The 16,353-nt window shown below is 35.0% G+C and overlaps 1 long non-coding RNA gene across 1 annotated transcript; it reads right to left on the bottom strand.

The window, feature by feature from the left end:
• Positions 1-256: 256 nt before the first annotated feature.
• On the bottom strand, positions 257-8,473 carry LOC128557788 (uncharacterized). Its single transcript, XR_008371390.1, has 2 exons — positions 6,901-8,473; positions 257-6,348 (listed from the first exon to the last, which is right to left on the bottom strand). It is a non-coding gene; the product is annotated as an uncharacterized LOC128557788 (long non-coding RNA).
• Positions 8,474-16,353: the final 7,880 nt, after the last annotated feature.

Raw genomic sequence — 16,353 nt, 5'->3', positions numbered from 1 at the left:
GACCACCCAAGGAACATCCAGGCCAAGTTTCATCAAAATCCATTCAGTGGTTTTGGAGGAGATGTGGTTTAAACACAATTGTTGATGATGGATGGACGACTTGATGGACGCACACACGACGGACACAGCATGATCACAATAGCTCACCATAGCTCACTATGAGCAATTTGTGCTCAGGTGAGCTAAAAATACAATTTGTAACTTTTACATGTTAGTGTAGAGGCAAAACTCTTTTACCATAAACAAAAACATAAAATACAGTTACTAAAAGATTTTAATATTCAATGTAAACAGGTATGAAGAAAGCAAATGTCACTGGTCAAACATTTAGTATAGTTTAATTGTAATGTCCGATGTGGCGTTCCATAATTTTAACACTTAACCTTCGCACATGCATCATAATCGGATTTGGTTGGTTTTATTCGTTAGTGTTTATCTTCTGGTATTGAATAGGTGATACTCGTCAATATATGCCAGTGGCGGAAATTGCAAAAGTGCACTGAAGCAGTGTAGTTGGTGAACACTTGTCAGTCAGTCTATTGTATTGTACATGTCTAATCATTTTGTACGTTTCATGTTTTTGTATGGGAGTAAGAATGAGAGAAAGAAATATATTCTTCTTGATTAACAGTCTTTTCTGCGCACACATCTCCTTTCCAATCCCGCACTTCCTCTAGTCCACTCGTACGAGTAAGACATATTATCTAAGAAGAGAAAAACTACAGCTGCATTTCCTTTATTTCAATTTCCATTGAAATAATTTATACAGACGCTGTGGTAAAAATTTACCTAATGTATTGATATATTATTTATGTACTGTATTTTATATTTGATCCGTGTTGATTGAATATCTATGTGCAATATTATGTTGTTTTAGCTGTCTTTTACGTTTGTCTAATATATGTTTATATGTTTATATATATATGTTTTAGGCCAATTAATTATGGAGTACAAATAAATGAACATCGAACCTACGCCAGAGTAGTGTATTATTACACCCTGTGACATAAATATTAAGAAAATGTAGATAGCACATGAGGCAAAGTTTAAAAAAAATAAGAAATAGAAACAAGAGCTGTCTGTAGCGTGCTCCACTATTCGGGGATTTGACTGAATATATGTCTGAATAAGAGACCTACATCAAAATGAAGACACACCAAGGGGAATAATTCCATCAAGTACACAAATCTGAATTTATAGGATTGTTACAACACATGCAGATGATAATGATAAAGACATATTTTGAGTTTCAAGTCATTATCTTATATAGTACCAAAGTTATGTCCAAAAAAATTCAAGTTTAAAAGGGGCATAATTCGGTCAAAAATACAAATCAGAGTTAAGGGGATTGTTACCAAACATGCAGATGATGATGATAAAGATACATTTTAAGTTTCAAGTCTTTATCTTATATTGCATTAAAGTTATATCCAGAAAGCAAAGACTGCAAAAAAGTTTTAAGTACAAAAGGGGCATAATTCTGTCAAAAACACAATTAGAGTTATGGGTTATGTAGCCACACATGCAGATGATTATAAACAAATATTTTTCATTTCAAGTCATTACTTTTAAAGTACCAAAGATATGTCTATAAACGAAGCTCTTGTAAAAATTTTACAAGAAAATAATTCAAAGTATAACTTCTTGGTAACCTTGACCTTGGGTATAATGGGCCCAGCCCATGCACATACTTTGTTTGTATGCTGGACAATGTGTATGTGAACTTACAGTATGATATAAGCAAAAGTAACAAAGATATGACAGAAAAACAATGGTTGCCGAAAAACTTTAACCTTAAAAATAACCTAAGTATAAGACCATGGTGACCTTAACCTTGGGTATAATGGGCCCAGTCTCTGAAAATTCTTTGTTTGTATGCTGGACAATGTTTACATAAAGTTACAGTAAGATATAAGCAATAGTAACAAAGATACGAAATAAAAACAAAGGTTGCCGAAAAACTTTAACCTTAAAAATATCCTAAGTATAAGACCTTGGTGACCTTGACCTTGGGTATAATGGGCTCAGCCCCTACACATATATTGTCTGTATACTGGACAATGTTTATGTGAAGTTACAGTAAGATATAAGCAACAGCAACAAAGATACGACAGAAAAAACAAAGGTTGCCGAAAAACTTTAACCTTAAAAACAACCTAAGTATAAGACCTTGGTGACCTTGACCTTGGGTATAATGGGCTCAGGCCCTACACATATATTGTTTGTATACTGGACAATGTTTATGTGAAGTTACAGTAAGATATAAGCAATAGTAACAAAGATATGACAGAACAAGAGATCACAGAGTGATCTTGGCGCCCACCAATGTGCCATTTTTGAGTGTTCCAAATTTCAAGACTTATTGACTAGCTCAAGGTCAAATTTCATTTCCATACACAACACAAATCTATGCAGGGGTCCAAATTTGAAGTCTGTACCTTCAAAAATGTGAAAGTAGGTCACTAGGTCAATGTCAAGGTCAAAGTTTGTTTCGGTATACAAAACTATGCATGTGGTCCTAAATTTGAAGCCTGTAGCTACAGAAATGTGAAAAAAGGTCACTAGGTCAATCTTAAGGTCAAAGTTCCTTTCGGTACATAAAACTATGCAAGTGTTCCAAATTTGAAGGTTGAGTTTGAGAAATGTAAAAGTAGGTCACTAGGTCAAAATCCAGGTCAAATTTTACTTCGGAATACAAAACTATGCATGCGGTCAAAATTTGAAGCCTGTACCTTCAAAAATGTGAAAGTAGGTCACTAGGTCAATGTAAAGGTCAAAGTTTGTTTCAGTACACAAAACTATGCAGGTAGTCCAAATTTGAAGGCTGTACCTTAAAAATGTGAATGTAGGTCACTAGGTCAATGTAAAGGTCAAAGGTCATTTCAGTACACAAAACTATGCAAGTGGTCCAAATTTGAAGGCTGTAGCTTGAGAAATGTAAAAGTAGGTCACTAGGTCAAAATCAAGGTCAAATTTTATTTCAGAATACAAAACTATGCAAGTGGTCCAAATTTGAAGCCTGTACCTTCAAAAATGTGAAAGTAGGTCACTAGGTCAATGTCAAGGTCAAAGTTTTTTTCGGTACACAAAACTATGCATGTAGTCCAAATTTGAAGGCTGTAGCTTGAGAAATGTGAAAGTAGGTCACTAGGTCAAAATCAATGTCAAATTTCATTTTGAAACACGAAACTATGCATATGGTCCAAATTTGATGCCTGTACCTTCAAAAATGTGAAAGTAGGTCACTAGGTCAAAATAAAGGTCAAAGTTTTTTCCAGTGCATAAAATTATGCATGTAGTCCAAATTTGAAGGCTGTAGCTACAGAAATGTGAAAGTGGGTCACTAGGTCAAAATCAAGGTCAACTCATGTCAAGGTTCATCTTGCCACTAAAAATATACATGTGGTCCAAGTTTGAATGTTGTAGTTACTGACAAGAACATTTTAAAAGCTTTTCCCTATATAAGTCTATATGAACCATGTGACCCCCGGGGCGGGGCCATATTTAACCCTAGGAGGATAATTTGAACAAACTTGGTAGAGAACCACTAGATGATGCTACATTACAAGTATCAAAGCCCTAGGCTTTGTGGTTTGGACAAGAAGATTTTCAAAGTTTTTCCCTATATAAGTCTATGTAAACCATATGACCCCCAGGGCGGGGCCATATTTGACCCTAGGGGTATAATTTGAACAATCTTAGTTGAAGACCACCAGATGATGTCACATACAAAATATCAAAGCCCTAGGCCCTGTGGTTTTGGACAAGAGGTTATTCAAAGTTTTTCCCTATATAAGTCTATATAAACCATGTGACCCCCAGGGCGGGGCCATATTTGACCCCAGAGAAATAATTTGAATCATCTTGGTAGAGGACCACTAGATGATGCTTCATACCAAATATCAAAGCCCTAGGCTCTGTGGTTTTGGACAAGAAGGTTTTCAAAGTTTTTCCCTATATAAATCTATATAAATTATAAAAATAAACAAAGGGCCATAACTCACTCATAAATTGTTGAACCAGTCTGATTTTCAGGGGGACACAACTAGGGTACCAATACATCATTCTGACAAAGTTTGGTCAAAATCCCCCCAGTAGTTTCTGAGGAGATGCGATAACGAGAAATTGTTAACGGACGGACGGACGGAATGACGGACGGACCACGGACGCAGAGTGATTTTAATAGCCCACCATCTGATGATGGTGGGCTAAAAACAAAGGTTGCCAAAAAACTTTAACAAAGAAGGGTCACGCTGACGCTGGGGCGAGTAGTATAGCCCCCCCATTCTACGAATAGTGGAGCTAAAAAGTAACATCTTTCAATATTCTCTACAAAAAAACTAGTTACCTTGCACCTTGCAATTTTACCTTGCAGTTTTATTTTGATTTTCCTAGTGCAAAGTTTGTGTATATCTGAATTAGAATTACAATTAACTGAGACATACATTTAACTGGTAGAAACACAGAGTTGTCATATAATGTATTCTATAATGTGAGAAATCTAGATACAATGCTTAAGAAATTGTAAGACACCTCATCTAAGCTGGTTCAGATTTACACATAAAATCTTAAGATAACATAATGTAAACACCAAAATATTTCATCATAACATTGCAAAATTCAAATGACGCAATGTTTTAGATGTCTTATCTACATAAGATTTACATAGGATTTTAATTAAGTAGTACTTCTTAAAGAGGTCTGCGGCTCTTTACTAGTAAAGACAAGAGCACCGCCTTGCGGGTGCTGACGCTCATCTGATTTTTTTTGTATAATAGAAATATTGTCCTACCCATGATTTTCTAAGTCTAAAAAGGGCCATCATTCTTGCAAAAAGCAGGATAGAGTTATGTTTCTTGATGTGCAGTGTCCACTTATGATGGTGAAAAACTGTTGCAAGTTTTAAAGCAATAGCTTTGATAGTTTATGAGAAAAGTTGACTTAAACATAATATTCAACCAAGAAAATGATTTTTCTAAGTCCAAAAGGGGCAATAATTATTGCAAAAAGCAGGATGGAGTTATGTTGCTTGCTGTACAGGGTCAGCTTATGATGGTGAACAAGAGTTGCAAGTTTTAAAGCAATAGCTTTGATATTTTAAGAGAAAAGGTTGACCTAAACATAAAACTTAACCAAGAAATCTGATATTTTCTAAGTCCAAAAGGGGCCATAAATCTTGCAAAAAGCAGGATGGAGTTATGTTTCTTGCTGTACAGGGTCAGCTTATGATGGTGAACAAGTGTTGCAAGTTTTAAAGCAATAGCTTTGATAGTTTAGGATAAAAGCTGACCTAAACATAAAACTTAACCAAGAAAACTGATTTTCTAAGTCTAAAAGGAGCAATAATTCTTGCAAAAAGCAAGATGGAGTTATGTTTCTTGATGTACAGGGTCTGCTTATGATGGTGAACAAGTATTCCAAGTTTCAAAGCAATAGCTTTGATAGTTTAGGAGAAAACGTGACCTAAACATAAAACTTAACCAAGAAACAGATATTTTCTAAGTACAAAAGGGGCCATAAATCTTGCAAAAAGCAAGATGGAGTTATGTTTCCTGCTATACAGGGTCAGCTTATGATGGTGAACAAGTATTCCAAGTTTCAAAGCAATAGCTTTGATAGTTTAGGAGAAAAGCTGACCTAAACATAAAACTTAACCAGGCAACGCCGACGCCGACAACCGCTCAAGTGATGACAATAACTCATCATTTTTTTTCTTCAAAAAATCAGAAGAGCTAAAAATGACATATTACTTTTTACAACAGTATATTAATTACTTCTTACAGGCAATATTACAAGTGGTTTGACAGATACATTACTTATTGTGGGCATTATCACCTATTCTAATATGCTTGTTTCTGTTAAAACACGCTTGCACTAAAATTAAGTCCTGTTACCGGGCAAGGACGCCAATGTTTTTGTTGCCACCAAGAAAGAAAGGTGATATATCTTATCTTCTGTTTTAAATAAAGGGTATATTAGAATCAATAAAATGTATAGCAAAATTATGTTTTACTTAAACTAACACACTCAAAAACAAACATATGTCACCAAATAATTCACTTGGCTACCGGAGATTTTTCTACAACATTAGAGGGCGGACATGAGGTGTTTTATGACTTTCCATGTTCGCAATGTGAAGTAAATGGAAAACACGTGGAAACTGCTAGATATTGTAAAGATTATTTCGTTTACATGTGCAAAATTTGTGTAAGAAATCATAACAAATTTCCGCTCAACACTAAATGACATAATGTAACAAAAGGACCATGATGGCCCTGAATTGCTCACCTGTCCCAACATGACCCAGTTTTGAACTGAGTATTTTTTCTATTTTTTTGACATAGTGACCTAGTTTTTGAGCTTATGTGACCCAGTTTTAAGCTTGACCTAGATAGCATCAAGATAAAAATTCTAACCAATGAAAAATATGGCCTCTAGAGAGGTTACAAGGTTTTTCGATTATTTGACCTAATGACCTTGTTTTTGAAGGCATGTGACCCAGTTTTGAACTTGACCTAGATATCTTCTAGGTGAATTCTCACCAAATTTCATGAAGATCTCATGAAAAATATGGCCTCTAGAGAGGTCAGAAGTTTTTTCTCCTTTTTACACCTACTGACCTAGGTTTTGACCGCATGTGACACAGTTTCGAACTTTACCTAGATATCATCAAGGTGAACATTCAGACCAATTTTCATGAAGATCCATTGAAAAATATGGCCTCTAGAGAGCTCAAAAGGTTTTTCTATTTTTAGACCTACTGACATAGTTTTGCTGCAGTTGACCCAGTTTCAAACTTGACCTAAATATCATTAAGATGAATATTCAGACCAACTTTCATACAGATCCTATGAAAAATATGACCTCTAGAAAGGTCACAAGGTTTTTTGTTTATTTGACCTAGTTTTTGATGGCATGTGAATCAGTTTCAAACTTGACCTAGATATCATCAAGATGAACATTAAGACCAACTTTCATACGATCCCATGAAAAATATGGCCTCTAGAGAGGTCACAAGGTTATTTTATTATTTGACATACTGACCTAATTTTTGAAGGCATGTGACCCAGTTTCAAACTTGACATAGATATCATCAAGGTGAACATTCTGACTAACTTTCATGAAGATTCATTGAGAAGTATGGCTTCTAGAGAGGTCACAAGATTTTTCTATTTTTTAGACCTACTGACCTAGTTTTGAACCGCACCTGACCGAGTTTCAAACTTGACCTAGATATCATCAAAATGAACATTCTGACCAACTTTCATAGAGATCCCATGAAAAATGTGACCTCTACAGTGGTCACAAGCAAAAGTTTATGCATGGACGGACACTGCTTGATCACAAAAGCTCACCTTGTCATTTTGTGACACGTGAGCTAAAAAACCAAAATATTTCCTTCATAACATTGCAAAATTCAAATGACACAATGTTTTAGATGTCTTATTTACCAAGGATTTTAATTAAGTAGTACTTCTTAAAGAAGTCTGTGGCTTTTTACTAGTAAAGAAAATGACATATTACTTTTTACAACAGTATATTAATTACTTCTTACAGGCAATATTACAAGTGTTTTGACAGATACATTACTTATTGTGGGCATTATCACCTATTCTAATATGCTTGTTTCTGTTAAAACGCGCTTGCACTAAAATTAAGTCGTGTTACCGAGCAAGGATACCAATGTTTTTGTTGCCACCAAGAAAGAAAGGTGCTATATCTTATCTTCTGTTTTAAATAAAGGATATATTAGAATCAATAAAATGTATAGCAAATTATGTTTTACTTAAACGTTCACACTCAAAAACAAACATATGTCACCAGATAATTCACTCTGGCTACCGGAGATTTTTCTACAACATTAGAGGGCGGACATGAAACGTTTTATGACTTTCCATGTTCGCAATGTGAAAAAGACGGAAAGCACGTGGAAGCTGCTAGATACTGTAAAAATTGTTTAGTTTACATGTGCAAAATTTGTATAAGAAATCATAACAAATTTCCGCTCAACACTTAAGATGACATAATGTAACAAAAGGACCATGATGGCCCTGAATCGCTCACCTGTCCCAACATGACCCAGTTTTGAACTGAGTATGACATCATCTTTTCTATTTTTTTGACATAGTGACCTAGTTTTTGAGCTCATGTGACCCAGTTTTAAGCTTGACCTAGATATCATCAAGATAAAAATTCTGACCAATGAAAAATATGGCCTCTAGAGAGGTTACAAGGTTTTTCTATTATTTGACCTAATGACCTTGTTTTTGAAGGCATGTGACCCAGTTTTGAACTTGACCTAGGTATCATCTAGGTGAATTCTCACCAATTTTCATGAAGATCTCATGAAAAATATGGCCTCTAGAGAGGTCAGAAGGTTTTTCTTTTTTTCAGGCCTCCTAGCAGGCCTGAACAAAAATAAAGGTTTTTATAAGGCTCCAATCTATGGAAATAAAGGCCTTTTAGTGTAAAATATAAAGGCTATTTTTGTCGGAATTCTCGTTGAAAACAAATAGTATATATAGGTATTTACTAAAAACATCTACATGTACGTGGTCTGGTGAACACAACAGCATTCTGAAAAACTCAAGATGAAAGATACACAAGCAGTATCCTAATAACAACACTTAAAAGGGGGGAAGAAATACAGTAGTATAACCATTACTTGCTTTAAACTGGCACGACAAGCAGTCTGAACAAAAATATAGGTTCTGAGTGAAAATTACAGGCTATTTGGCCGTTTTAAAGGTTTTTTCCAGAAGATTTAAAGGTTTTAAAGGTTTGCTCTGAAATTAAAGGTTTTTAAAGGTTTTAAAGGTTTCACTAGGAGGCCTGTAATTTTTATACCTACTGACCTAGGTTTTGACCGCATGTGACACAGTTTCGAACTTTATCTAGATATCATCAAGGTGAACATTCAGACCAATTTTCATGAAGATCCATTGAAAAATATGGCCTCTAGAGAGGTCAAAAGGTTTTTCTATTTTTAGACCTACTGACATAGTTTTGCTGCTGTTGACCCAGTTTCGAACCTGACCTAGATATCATCAAGATGAACATTCAGACCAACTTTCATACAGATCCTATGAAAAATATGACCTCTAGAAAGGTCACAAGGTTTTTTGTTTATTTGACCTACTGACCTAGTTTTTGATGGCATGTGAATCAGTTTCAAACTTGACCTAGATATCATCAAGATGAACATTCAGACCAACTTTCATACAGATTCCATGAAAAATATGGCCTCTAGAGAGGTCACAAGGTTTTTTTATTATTTGACATACTGACCTAGTTTTTGATGGCACGGACCCAATTTCACAGGTGAACATTCTGACTAACTTTCATGAAGATCCATTGGGAAGTATGGCTCTAGAGAGGTCACAAGATTTTTCTATTTTTTAGACCTACTGACCTAGTTTTGAACCGCACCTGACCGAGTTTCAAACTTGACCTAGATATCATCAAGATGAACATTCTGACCAACTTTCATAAAGATCCCATGAAAAATGTGACCTCTAAAGTAGTCACAAGCAAAAGTTTACGCATGGACGGACGCTGCTTGATCACAAAAGCTCACCTTGTCACTTTGTGACATGTGGGCTAAAAAACCAAAATATTTCCTTCATAACATTGCAAAATTCAAATGACACAATGTTTTAGATGTCTTATTTACCAAGGATTTTAATTAAGTAGTACTTCTTAAAGAAGTCTGTGGCTTTTTACTAGTAAAGAAAATGACATATTACTTTTTACAACAGTATATTAATTACTTCTTATAGGCAACATTACAAGTGTTTTGACAGATACATTACTTATTGTGGGCATTATCACCTATTCTAATATGCTAGTTTCTGTTAAAACGCGCTTGCACTAAAATTAAGTCCTGATACCAGGCAAGGACGCCAATGTTTTTGTTGCCACCATTTCAGAGCGCTGCTATATTTTATCTTCTGTTTTAAATAAAGGGCATATTAGAATCAACTAGAGCTATCACTAAAGGTGAATGTACCCCCCGCATGCACTGACACAGTACATTGCAATTTGACGCACACAAGATTGCATAATTATGCGGACTGTATGTATATAGTACAGTAACAAAAAACAAAGTCCTATAACTATGCAGAATATTTATCTAAAGGAACGTAACATGCACCATGGACAACTAGGGTTGGTACTGATCACACTTGTGTGCAAGGGTTCGGAAGATTAGGCGCGCACAAGATTGCATATGCAGACTGTATGTACATATATGTTAACAAGAAACAAAGTCCCATGACTCTGCAATTTTTGTCGTTGAACCTAACATGACTGTGTCTATGTATATAGTATAGTAACAAAAAACAAAGTCCCGTAACTCTGCAATTTTTTTTCTCTGAAAGAACCTAACATGCCCCATGCACAACTACTGTTGTTACTGATCACTTGTGTGAAGTTTCATTAAACTGTGTCAAGGGGATGAGGAGAGATGGTGCGCACAAGATTGTGTCTACAGACGGACAGACAGACAGACAACCTGAAACCAGTATACCACCCTCCTTACAACTTTGTTGTCCGGGGTACAATAAAATATATAGCAAAATTATGTTTTACTTAAACTAACACACTCAAAAGCAAACATATGTCACCAGATAATTCCCTCTGGCTACCGGAGATTTTTCTAGAACATTAGAGGGCGGACATGAAACATTTTATGACTTTCCACGTTTTGAAAAGAACTGGAAGCTGCTAGATACTGTAAGGACTGTTATGTTTACATGTGCAACCCTTGTGTCAGAAATCACAAATTTTTTTCGCTCAACTCTCAGCATCAGTTACTGCACCAAAGCTAGTTTTTGTGCCCCAGTCTAAACTTGTTTCATTCCCTTGGAAATTATTCTGTTGAAGTATAACCTCTTATTTTGTGTATAAGCTGAGGAGATGGTAGATCCCTAGGGTGTTACGAGAACGACGCTAAACAGATATCATGGATATCTTGAAAACTGTGAAATTGAAATTCATAGGATTCCAAATCTCACAATCATGTTAACTGAAATTCTGATGCATCAGTAAATTGAAAGTGAAAAGCTAGCTAGCAAAACGTTCTGTAGTTTTGTACATGCGAGCTGGATGAGGATATAATTATGTTGGAACAAGCGTTCCATAGTGAAATTTTGACCTTGATATACAGTTCAAGGGTGATTACCATGGGAATGTTTACAAACCGGAATTTCTTGGAATTCATGTTTGGAGAAAGGACAGTGTGTGACTTAAATTATTAGGTAAATCAATAGTGTAAACATTTTTTTATTTGTGTGTATATTATTTTTGTGATCATAAGTACATATTTTTGTACTTAGGACAATTTAAGTGCTTTTGTAATGTACTTTTGAGAGTTGAAAAGTTCGCAAAGTGTGAATTTTTCAATAGTATTAGAGACAGTGTGTGATATTTAGTGTGATTTAAGGTATTTTTATATGTTTTTATTTTTGACAAGGTATTTTTTGAATCACACAGCGTCTTAAGGCATTTTTGAAAATTTTTGGGTATTTTTTTAAACTTTACAGTGTTGATTTATTGAGTTATCCCCACATCACTTATTACTGGTGGTTACCTATTACCGGTGCAATCCGAAAATCTCAAGTATTTACTTCCTGAAGAGCACTTCCGGAATCCTTTGTTTACAAAGTTGCATCACATTTTTCAAAGTGAATCCTCCTTGAAATATGTCCTTCCTAAGGGTAAGTTACTTATTTATTCTATATGAATTGATGGATAATATGTTGTTTTTTTTATGTATTTCAAATGTGGCCTCTGGAGTGTTAACAAGCTTTTCCTCTGATTTGACCTAGTGACCTAGTTTTTGACCCCACCTGACCCAGATTTGAACTTGACTTATAGAACATGAAGATTAACATTTTGACCAAGGTTTCATTAAGACATGGTCATAAATGTGGCCTCTAGAGTGTAAACTAGCTTTTCCTTTGACTTGACCTGGTGACCTAGTTTTTGATCCTACATGACCCAGATTCAAACTGGACCTTGAGATCAACAAGATTAACATTGTGAACAAGTTTCATGAAGATACAGTCATAAATCTGGCCTTTACAGTGTTAACAAGTTTTTCCTATGACTTGACCTGGTGACCTAGTTTTTTTACCCTGGATGACCAAATATCGAACTTATCCAAGACTTTATTGAGGGTAACATTCTGACCAAGTTTCATTAAGATTTGGCCCAAATTGTGACCTCTAGAGTGTTAACAAGCTTTTCCTCTGATTTGACCTGGTGACCTGGTTTTTGACCCCAATGACACAATACTGAACTCGTCAAACATTTAAATGAGAGTAACATTCTGACCAAGTTTCATTAAGACTGGGCGAAAAATGTGACCTGTAGAGTGTTAACAAGCTCTTCCTTTGATGACCTGGTGACCTAGTTTTTGACCCCAGATGACCCAATATTGAACTCGTCCAAGATTTTATTGAGGGCAACATTCTGACCAAGTTTCATTAAGATTGGGCCAAAATTGTGACCTCTAAAGTGTAAACAAGCTTTTCCTTTGATTTGACCTGGTGACCTAGTTTTTGACCCCAGATGACCCAATATCGAACTCGTTTAAGATTTTATTGAGGGTAACATTCTTACCAAGTTTCATTAAATTTGGGCCAAAATTTTGACCTCTAGAGTGTTAACAGTCAAATTGTTGACGACGGACGACTGATGGATGATGACGGACACAGGGCGATCACTAAAGCTGACCTTTGAGCACTTTGTGCTCAGGTGAGCTAAAAAGAACCATACATCATAATAGGCATCCCAAACGAAGACATTCCTGTGTACAGACTAAAGAAGGAAACAGGAAAGGGGAGAGAGAAAACTCTACACAGGAATCTACTACTTCCCCTGATGTCTATCCCGTACACTTGCGGGGAGACACAGAGAGAAACCACACCAAAAAGACCTACTACAAAACCCAGAAAGAGCAGTAAAGATGAGCAGAAAAATGAAGAAAACATCAAGGGAACAACGCCAGAGCAAGAGTCTGATTCGGACAGCAGCACCGAGAGTGCAGTCCAGATCTCAAGATATGTTCCACCACACCGAAGACTAGTACCCAAGCCTTGGTACATATCAAGAGACCGAAGCAGCCAAACAACAATCCACATGTTGTTTGTGAGGGTCAATCTTCAACCAGTGGAAATGGAATGTCATCTTACATTCTTGTAGGCAATATATTTCACTGGATAATTCTTATCCTTATTTTCAGATAGTTCCCAGGCCAATAGCTCAAGAAACAATGTTTCTTCATATAGTTCCAATGGTACTAACAAGTCTTCTGTTACAGGTATTAATAGTGTCCCATTGAGCCCAGGAAGGCCTCAGAGACAGAGAAGAATGCCAAAATGGTACGGAGAATGGGTTAGACCCATTTCTGCATATGTTGACAATTTCCCCTAACAATGAGTTAATTTTTTATACAGATTTTAGTAGTCAGGGGAGAATGTCACAGATGAAATATTGACATATTTGTGAAATTGAAAATATCTGAAGTGTTTTAGAATATTTTCTGATCGTATTTTTCATTACAGGATTGTATATATATATATCAGATTAAACATGAATTTATTTCAGGAAGTAATTTATATTATTTCTGAGTGTAATTTCAGATAATTCAGTAACTACTAAAGTTGAGTAGAGCATTGAGTACAGAAAGTGTCATTTTTAAATTATTTTATATTACATTATTGTCATTGCTTTCATGATTTCAGTCTTACAAGGCAATCCTTTGATATTTTAACTTATTTTTGTTCCTGTATATCAATTTTGTTATTTCATATATGTGATGAAGTACCTTTAAATTTTGCAGAGTTGATGATACACCTTTAATGTACTGAATTTGGTTATATACCTTTAATGTACTAAATATGGTGATAAATCTTTAATGAGCTTAAATTGGTGATGTACCTTTAACGTGCAAATTGGGTGATATGCCTTTAATATGCAAAATTAGGACATGTACCTTTAATTTCAGCTTAATTGTACTTCATCATCAATTTGAAATTATTGTTTTTAATTTCAGCTCATCTCTATTGGTATTGAATTTCTACCTTATGATGTTTCATTAACTTTGTTTAACTAGATTGAAAGAATACATTTAACCTTAATTTTGTTTTCAACACAGTGAAACACTACCAGAAGTCTTTTCGAAAAATATTCCGCAATACGTTCAGTTCAAAATTAATTCACTTGCAGTAAAATTTGTCATGATATTTTATTTCAAACAGTTTCGATTTGAAATATTGACAAGAGTTGGTAATTTTAAAATTCGCTGAATCTTGAGTTATGTAGTTGGATAGCAATTATGTAGTGTAACTTATTTCTTAGTTAGCAGTTTATTTGTTTATTTTGGGTTTAACGCCGTTTTTCAACAGTATTTCAGTCATGTAACTGCGGGCAGTTAAACTAACCAGTGTTCCTGGATTCTGTACCAGTACAAACCTGTTCCCCGCAAGTAAATGCCAACTTCCCCACATGAATCAGAGGTGGAGGACTAATGATTTCAGACACAATGTCGTTTATCAAATAGTCATGGAGAACATATGCCCCACCCGAGGATCAAACTCACAACCCCGCGATCCATAGACCAACGCTCTTACCTACTGAGCTGAGCGGGTGGATTAGTTAACAGTTTAACATTGTAGTAATGTATTGGAGTAGTGTTTAGAATATTTGTAGTTTGAATCTAGTAGTGAAATGTCAGGAGCCATTTTCTCCTACCAGGGGAGAATGTTAAATGGGATTTGGTTGTTTTTAATCGTTAGTGTTTATCTTCCAGTATTGAATCGGTGATACTCGTCAATGTATGCCAGTGGCGGAAATTGCCAAAGTGCACTGAAGCAGTATTGGTGAACACCTGTCAGTCAGTCTATTGTATTGTACATGTCTGATTGTTTTGTACATTTCATGTTTTTGTATGGGAGTTAGAATGAGAGAAAGAAATATATTCTTCTTGATTAACAGTCTTTTCTGCGCACACATCTCCTTTTCAATCCTGCACTTTCTCTAGTCCACTCTTATGAGAAAGACATATAATCTAAGAAGAGAAAAACTACAGTTGTAATTACTTTATTTCAATTTCCATTGAAATAATTTATACAGACGCTGTGGTAAGAATTTATCTAATGTATTAATATATATTTTATGTACTGTATGTTATATCTGATCCGCATTGACTGAATATCTATGTGCTACATGGTATTGTTTTAGCTATCTTTTAAGTTTGTCTAATATATGTTTATATATGTGTTTTAGGCCAATTAATTATGGAGTACAAGTAAATGAACATCAAACCTACGCCAGAGTAGTGTATTATTACACCCTGTGACATAAATATTTCTTTGCTATGGATATAGTATGATTTTTTTGTTTCATATTAAGAAAATGTAGATAGCACATGAGGCCGAGTTTAAAAATAAGAAATAGAAAAAAGTAACATCTTTCGATATTCTCTCCAAAACAAGAGCTGTCGGATGACAGCGCGCTCGACTATTCGAAGAATTGATTGAAGAATGGGGTCAAAATATTTCTATAGATTTTCAGACAAAAGAAAAAATGGATTAAGCAAAAAATGTTCCCTGATTTGTGGATTTCAATTAGTCTTGCACTAAATGGCAATGTGTGCCCATGATGGCAAATATGTTATTAAGTTATATGTTAGGCAAAATATGGACTTGTATGAAAATTTTTACTAATTTCCAAGTCCAAAAAGGGTCATAATTCAGTCAAAATAGTTGACAGAATTATGTACACTTGCCTACAGATGGAAATCGTGTTGATATACTAGTGTTAAAAGTTTCAAAGCAACAGTTCAAATAGTTTTGGCAAAAATTTCAAAGTCCAAAAAGGGCCATAATTCAGCCAAAATAGTTGTCAGAGTTCTGTACTCTTGCCTACAGTTGGAAATCATAATGATAAACAAGTGTTTAAAGTTTAAAAGCCATATGTCAAATAGTCTTGACAAAACATGCACATATACGAAAACAGAACCAATTTCAAAGTTCAAAAAGGGCCATAATTCAGCCAAAAAAGATGACAGAGTTATGTACTCTTGCCTATTGTTAGAGACTAAAATACTGAACAAGATATAAAAGTTTCAAAGCCATTTATCAAACACTTTACACAAAATATAAACTGGTACGAAAAACTTAATCAACATTTCTAAGTCAGAAGGGGCCATAATTCAGCCAAAATGCTTGATGGAGTTATGTACTCTTGTCTACAACTTGACATGGTGATGGTAAACAAGTGTTGAAAGTTTCAAAGCTTTATCTCAAAAGACTTTGTCAAAATGTAGACTGGTACGAAAAACTTAAC

This window comes from Mercenaria mercenaria, chromosome 6 (genome assembly GCF_021730395.1).
Source record: "Mercenaria mercenaria strain notata chromosome 6, MADL_Memer_1, whole genome shotgun sequence".
Taxonomy (NCBI): domain Eukaryota; kingdom Metazoa; phylum Mollusca; class Bivalvia; order Venerida; family Veneridae; genus Mercenaria; species Mercenaria mercenaria.
The sequence above is the reverse complement of the archived record's forward strand: the minus strand, read 5'-3'. Positions and strand labels throughout refer to the sequence as shown.